Here is a 7,515-nt window from a genome sequence, read left to right on the forward strand (position 1 = left end):
CCGTCCGTCCGTCTGTTCACAATTCCCATCAATTCGAAATGGTATCTTGCCAGAAAACTATAATATCTAAGAAAATCGTGGGAAAATATTCGAATAAAAAAGTGAATATATTTTGTCAATTTTTTCAATTTTGTTCATAATTTTTATCGCATGTGATTTTTTCAATTTGACTTAAGGGCTAAGTACATAAGAAGCTTGAAGTCACGGCTAGGCATATTTTGGACCATTTCACAAAGGGATTACAGAGACGCACTAAAATCCAGCCGTCGTTTTCCATTATAATTTGACATTAATATGCCTAGCCGTGACTTCAAGCTTCTTATGTACTTAGCCCTTTATAATTTTGAATTGTAAGTTTTCTAAATTTGTACACCCCCCACCCCCCCAACACTACTGTTTGAGGGTCGCCATTATCGTCCGATCCTCACGAAATTTTGGATGGGGGTAGGGTTAGGGTCAAAATTAAAGCCTATTGTTCTTAAGATGCCCATTTAGAGGTGCAAAAGGACTAAAAAAATTATTTTTTTCTAATTTTGTAGTCGCTCTATAGGCAACAATTGAAAACTAATCGACATGGAATTTCGCATCAGAAGAGAGTTAAAGACAGGGAAGAAGTCTAGCATTGTGGATTACAAATTTCGTGTGAAATTGTTTTGATTACTTAACAAGTAAGGGTAACCTCTGGGCGGGGCTCGAAATATTCCAAAGTGGATTTGGATAGAAGGAGCTTCGAACATATTGTAGTGTTGTAGGGTATCACATGGTCAGCACCGCACGACTATAGCCTTTGCTTACTTGTTTTCAAAATAAGTACATTATCTTATCCTTTGTTATACGACGCCATTCGGAGGTTGTTATGATATGCATTTCCAACCATTTCAGCGAATTTTAATACTTTAATATTTTCATTCAAAAATTTCAATTCCGAAATTGGTTTGACATTTCATTGTCCCAGAAGCCGGGTCGGTGCGTGTAGTATTCGTAAACAAAAATCTGCTGAGCGGCATTAATATCCTTCTAATAGCGTAGTTAAACACCCAAAGTTGACTGACTAGATCTATTGAACCTTGTGGGTTGACATTCAAAACAAATCGTTTATATGTTTATTATAAGAAATGCATTTTTATTTTTTTTTTTTTACAAATTTAAATAATTTTTCATTCAAAACCCAAAATTGATTTCAAAATTTTACATTTGACAACATCTCAGCAACATACTTACAAAAGTCAGATACAGAAACCTATTTCAATGAAGTTACATTTGAGAAGGTACATTTCAGAGATGTATATTATCATTTGAAATGTGGTTACCTTGATTTCAAATTACACACATTACAGTAATTTAATTAATTCAATGTCTAATGGGAAGATTGAATATATCGGTCCACTCCTTCTGGTACCTCCCCCACAAAGGGTCATAATGTTGAACAATCATAAAACTCATAAAACTCGACAATAACGTCCGATTCGATTTAGACTTGATACATCTCAATATTTCCATCAACACAAGATCTGTCATATAGATGATAGATATCGCACCATTTCTTCTGGTACATCCCCCACATAGGGTTCGAGATTTTGAAAAACTAAAAGCGAAATAAGCACCCAAACACATCTCTTTAAATTTCCCACATACAAACATTCTTGCTAACAAAAGATCTGTTGTGAAGATGATATACATCTGCCAACGGCTACTGGCACCTCACCCACTAAGGGTCACAATTTCCAATACTTATACCTCCACCATACTATGGAGGGTATATTAACTTTGTCATTCCGCTTGTAACTCCTCGAAATACTCATGTCAGACCCAACAAAGTATATATATTCTTGATCATCGTAAAATTTTAAGTCGATTTAGCCCTGTCCGTCTGTCTGTCTGTCTGTTCACGCTATCTTCCGAACGAATTGAGATAGAAGGCTAAAATTTTGCACACGTGTTTATTTTTCCAGTAGGCAGGTTAAGTTCGTAAATGGGCCATGTAGGTACCTACCGATATTCGGTATTTTGCTGATTTTAGCGTCATTATTCACCGGAATTGTTTCAAATTACGTATTTAGAGTTTGTAATGGGAACTACAGTCTGTGACAGAAAAATGTCTATGCAGGTCCACGTCTTCGTATAGCCCCCATATAACGGTTCCTCCCAAAATTCGATATTTTCCGGATTTTAGCGCCATTATTCACCGGAATTGTTTCACATTACGTATTTAGAGTTCTTAATGGGAACTACAGTCTGTGACAGAAAAATGTCTATGCAGATCCAGGACTTCTTATAGGCCCCATATATCAGTACCTCCCTATATTCGGTATTTTGACGAGTTTAGGTACAATACCCACCGAAATTGTTTGAGATATCATATTTGACGTTAGTAATGGATGCTATAGCCTGTGACAGAAAATTGTCTATGCTGGACCAGGTTTTCGCACAGCTCCGATATAATGGTATCTCCCTATATACGATATTTTGACGATTAGCTCCATTATTCACCGTTTATTTCAAGTTTCGAATTTGAATATGGTAATGGCTAATGGCAAACAATGCCTATGTAGGTCCACGTCGTATAGACCCCAATATAACGGCAACATTCGGTATTTTTAATATTTAACAGAATTTTTTCAAGGATTTTATTTTATTTTTTTTAATTTCCAAATTCGTTCCAAATGGTGGAGGGTATTCAAAGTTTGGCCCGGCTTTATCATTCCCCTAAATTTCTGCTTTGAGATTTTCGATGCGGCCATCATTTGCACATAACTGTGGCGATACTTTTGGGATTGCTACCACAAACGGTGTGGCGCTTGCATACAAGCGCTTCCGTTTGAAATAGCAAATCACATCATATGGTAAAATTGGTCATTCCAAAATTGATTCCACAAGCCTCTGAACACATTTCCCTTAATTTGTCACATTTAGGAAATGTGAAAAAACATTCGTTCCCCTCACCATACTTTTTGTTCGAAATGACACAAAATCTCATTTTTGGTTTTTTTTTCTTTAATTAAATTTGTTGATTCTTTTGAATGTAACTACATATAGTAGATATATATTTATTTGCATTTAAACTGACACAAATACATTGTCAAAAACCGTTTGACATTTTACCTTCCTTATTCTGTCATGGTAGTTTATTTATATTTCCGTTTAATGTGTTATTCGGCTCAAATTTTCGCTGGGTATAGTGGGATTTAAAACGGGTGATAACAGTAGATATGAACACTTACGAACCATACAATTCTGGATTCCTGGTTGCTAATTTTTTTCTTGTATAATTAATACAACATGATTTTAACATTTCTAATATGAGAATATTTGCATATTTTTCCAATTTTTATTTTATTTCAACTTCCATATTTATCTTTTTATTTTTTGCTTTCAATTAATAATAAGGAAGAAAAATAAAAGAATCGAGAATTTGCACCATGGGAAAATAAAGAAACAAATTAAGCAAATTGATATTGTACCAATAACAAAAGAAATAATAGAAACAAATAAATAAATTTGAATGCTTCGAAGCAAAGAAAAAGTAAATTAAATTTTTTCAATAACAAAAACTCTATCCCTCAAAACAAATAAACAAAGACAAAAACAAATAAATTAAACATATGTTTTAACAGACGAAACTCGAGATGAACTTGCTAATAGAATTGAAAGAAATAATAACTGAATGAAAAATTAAATCAAATAAAAAATTATGCATTTTAAGGCTCTGGCTTAATTATTTTTTATTGTTGTATGTGGGAGTGGTGGGAGTCAAATGTTGAAAATAAGGTAAGTATACAGGGTGAGATGAAAAAACTGCAACCAACTTCAGACTGCTGTCATTTCTAGCCAACACGTCCGACAGCTGTTAAAATTATTCCAGTGACAGTTCATATATTGTTTACAAGCGTTCAAAAGCGTTTTGGTGAGAATTTACAAGTGATAGCGTGATTTCTTTATATTTGGCTGGGAAGCCTCAAGTGGCTATTGTTAGAGCACTCCAGTATTTAAATGTCAATAAATCTTTTGTGTCTCGTACCATCGCTCGTTACCGTGATAATGGTAGCGTAGCCCGATATCAAGAAAGTGGACGGAAGACATCAGCAGAAATGGTTCGAAAAGTAACGAAGTGACTTGATCGAAAAATGACTCGTGAGCTAAACATATCACAATATTCTATTCGGTATGTATTGAAAAATGAGCTCAGGGTAAAGCCATTGAAATTCCAAAAAGTGCAAGAACTTACACAGCGACAGAAAAAATAGACTCAAAAGAGTTAAAGAGTTGCTTCGCTTGGCCGAAATTGGTGAACTGCCGAATTTGGTTTTCTCCGATGAGAAAACATTCGTTGTCCAGCAGTTTGAAAACAAACAAAATGATCGTGTTTACTAGCCAAAGAGGTCAGTTGAAAATGTGCACCTTCGGTTGGCCACCAGAACTCAAGCGACGGTCATGATGATGGTGTGGGCTGCCATAACAGCCGATGGTGGCTCTCCGCTCGTATTAATTCAGAATAAATGCCGAATATTATCGCGAAAATATTCTGGAGGTTGTATTGAAACCTTGAACACGCAAACATTTTGGCCGCAGGCCTTGGACATTCCAACAGGACTCAGCACCATCGCACTCAGCACACGCCCCCCAAGAATGTTTACAAAATGAGGTTCCTCGCTTCATTTCCAGCGCACAATGGCCACCAAAATCTCCGGATAGCAATCCGTTGGACTATTGTGTCTGGAGTATTTTGGAAAGCTAGGTTGGCACTAAAAAATATCAACGTGTCGATCACCTCAAGCAAGCGCTTCGCCGGGAATGGGCCAAAATACCGCAGAGCAACATTCGGGTAAAGTGTGACGGTTTCATTGGCCGTTTGGAGGCCATCATTCGTGCCAAAGGTGACCAATTCGAACAAATCTAAACTTATTCCAAAATTTGATGCTATTTTCGACATTTTTTGCTTTCATCCAATAAAATTAAAAAAAAATTAAAATTATGGCGTTTGACTTTGTTGCAGTTTTTTTTATCTCATCCTGTACAGGATATGAAATTACGAAAAATATAATTTCAAAATTGCTACCGTGAGATGTTGCGATTTGAAATAGTATTACACCAATCGAGGTGCATTTTCTCAGAGTGATTTTAACTTTTCGCTTCTAGTTTTTTTTAGGAGAACACAACTGCAGTTTCTTCCTATTTTATCTCATTTTCTTTTTAATTTTTAAATTCTAAAAATTTTTCTTGTAATTTTTACATGTTTTTTTCATACCCTCCACCATAGTATGGAGGGTATATTAAGTTTGTCATTCCGTTTGTAACACCTCAAAATATACATTTTAGACCCCACAAGGTATATATATTCTTGATCAGCATAAAATTCTATGTAGATTTAGCGATGTCCCCCCGTCTTTGGAAATCACTCTAGCTTCTGAACGAATTGAAGTAGATTGATAAAATTGTACTCAAATGTATACATTTTGTACATTTTGTATAGCCATTGTATAGTTTATATCGGTACCTCCCGATATTCGGTACTTTGATGATGTTTGCGACAATATTCATCGGAATTGTTTCAAATTTGGTATTTGAAGTATTTGACAGAAATTTGTCTGTGCATATAACGGTACCTCCCGATATTCGGTATTTTGATGATTTTTGCGACAATATTCATCGGAATTGTTTCAAATTTGGTATTTGAAGTTCGTAATCGATACTACAGCCAAGGACAGAAAAATTCGTATAGGCCCCATATAACGGTACCTCCCGATATTCGGTATTTTGATGATTTTAGCTACATTATTCACATTTGAATATTGTAATGGCTTATGACAAAAGTTACCTATGCAGTTCCATGTCGTCTTATAGACCCTAATGTAATAGCTACATTCGACATTTTTAAGATTTTAACGGAATTTTTAACGGATTTGATTGTTTTTGAGAATTGCCAAATTCGTTCCAAATGTCGGAGGGTACTCAAAGTTCGTCCCGGCCGAACTTACAGTTTTGTTAGATAAGTTTGGCTAAATCGTGCTAAAATAGATATGACTGAATGGATTGTACTTTCAAAATTACATAAATATGCGACAAGTCGTTTTGTTTAATTTTCTATTTATTTATATATATTTTTTTTAAATAAATAATAAAACGCGAAAAATTAATGAGAGATCAAGGGTTGACAAAATTATGGGTAAAAATCCAGCTAGCATTTGCCTCTAATACGGATTGTCAAATTTTACTTCATTCAGTGGATTTAAATTTGTTTTTACGACCCATGTCTACAATTTTTTCAAAATTATTCATTTGAAAATATCTTCTTGTCAAGATTTATATTTAACATGAAGATAATGGTCAAAATTAAAGAGAGGCCATCATATAGTCGAGAGGCCTATACCACTAACAAATGGAAAAATTCGGATATGCAAAAATTTATCCAATTTGGGCCTATATTACATATATGGTGGACTATAACCGTAAAATCGGATGAAGATGTATATCGGGCTGTAGTACGGTGTCAAATAACGTTGTTGTGGAGTGCATATTACGCATGTGAGAGACTTTAACGCCGAATCGTATGAAACATGTATATGGGAACTATAGCTATATCTGAATAGATTTTCACTAAAATTCGAATTATTTGCTTCTGGGCTGAATGCCGTCGAAAGTGCCACAATTCAGTGCATTTGGGCTGATCTATTTGCTGCAGAATAAACCTGAAATGGGATAACGATATATATGGGAGCAATATCCAAATCTGAATTGATTTTGACAAAATGTTCGTCACTTATTTCTGAGCTGTATCTGATAATTTATACCCTCCACCTTGGAAAGAAAGGTATATTTACTTTGTAATTCCATTATATATATATAGTCCACATTATTTGACGTAGACCTTAAAAATTTGGCAGAACAATTTGTATTGTGTCTAGGATGGTTGGTATTGAAAATGAGATATCGGTCCAAGTTTGATGATTTTCGCCACATTTTTCCATGGATTTGTCTAAAAATTGGTATATTTAGGTCATAATGGGTTCTAGCTTCACAGGCGGAACATTGCATGTATAGGTTCACGTTTTCGTATAGCACACATATAACAATACTTCCCGATATTCAGTATTTTGAATATTTTTGCCACATTTTTCCAAGGATTTGTCTAAAAACTAGTATTTGTAGGTCATTATGGGTGTTAGAATGTATGTATAGCTAAACGTTTTGGTATAGCCCCCATAGAACTATACCTCCCGATATTCGGTATTTTGATGATTTTTGCCACTTGTATAAAAATTGGAATTCGTTGGTCATGATGGGTTCTTGCTGCGGTGGCGAAATATTGTATGTATATGTCCACGTTTTTGTATAGCCCCCATATAACGGTACCTCGCGATATTCGGTATTTTGATGATTTTGCCACTTTTTTCACGGATTTGTCTAATAATTGGTATTTGTAGTTCATAATCGGTTCTAGCACGTTGGCAGAACGTTGCACATTTAGTTCCACGTTTTCCTATAACGCACATATAACGAAACCCACCGTTATTCGGC

Source organism: Musca domestica, unplaced genomic scaffold (genome assembly GCF_030504385.1).
Source record: "Musca domestica strain aabys unplaced genomic scaffold, Musca_domestica.polishedcontigs.V.1.1 29, whole genome shotgun sequence".
Lineage (NCBI taxonomy): Eukaryota > Metazoa > Arthropoda > Insecta > Diptera > Muscidae > Musca > Musca domestica.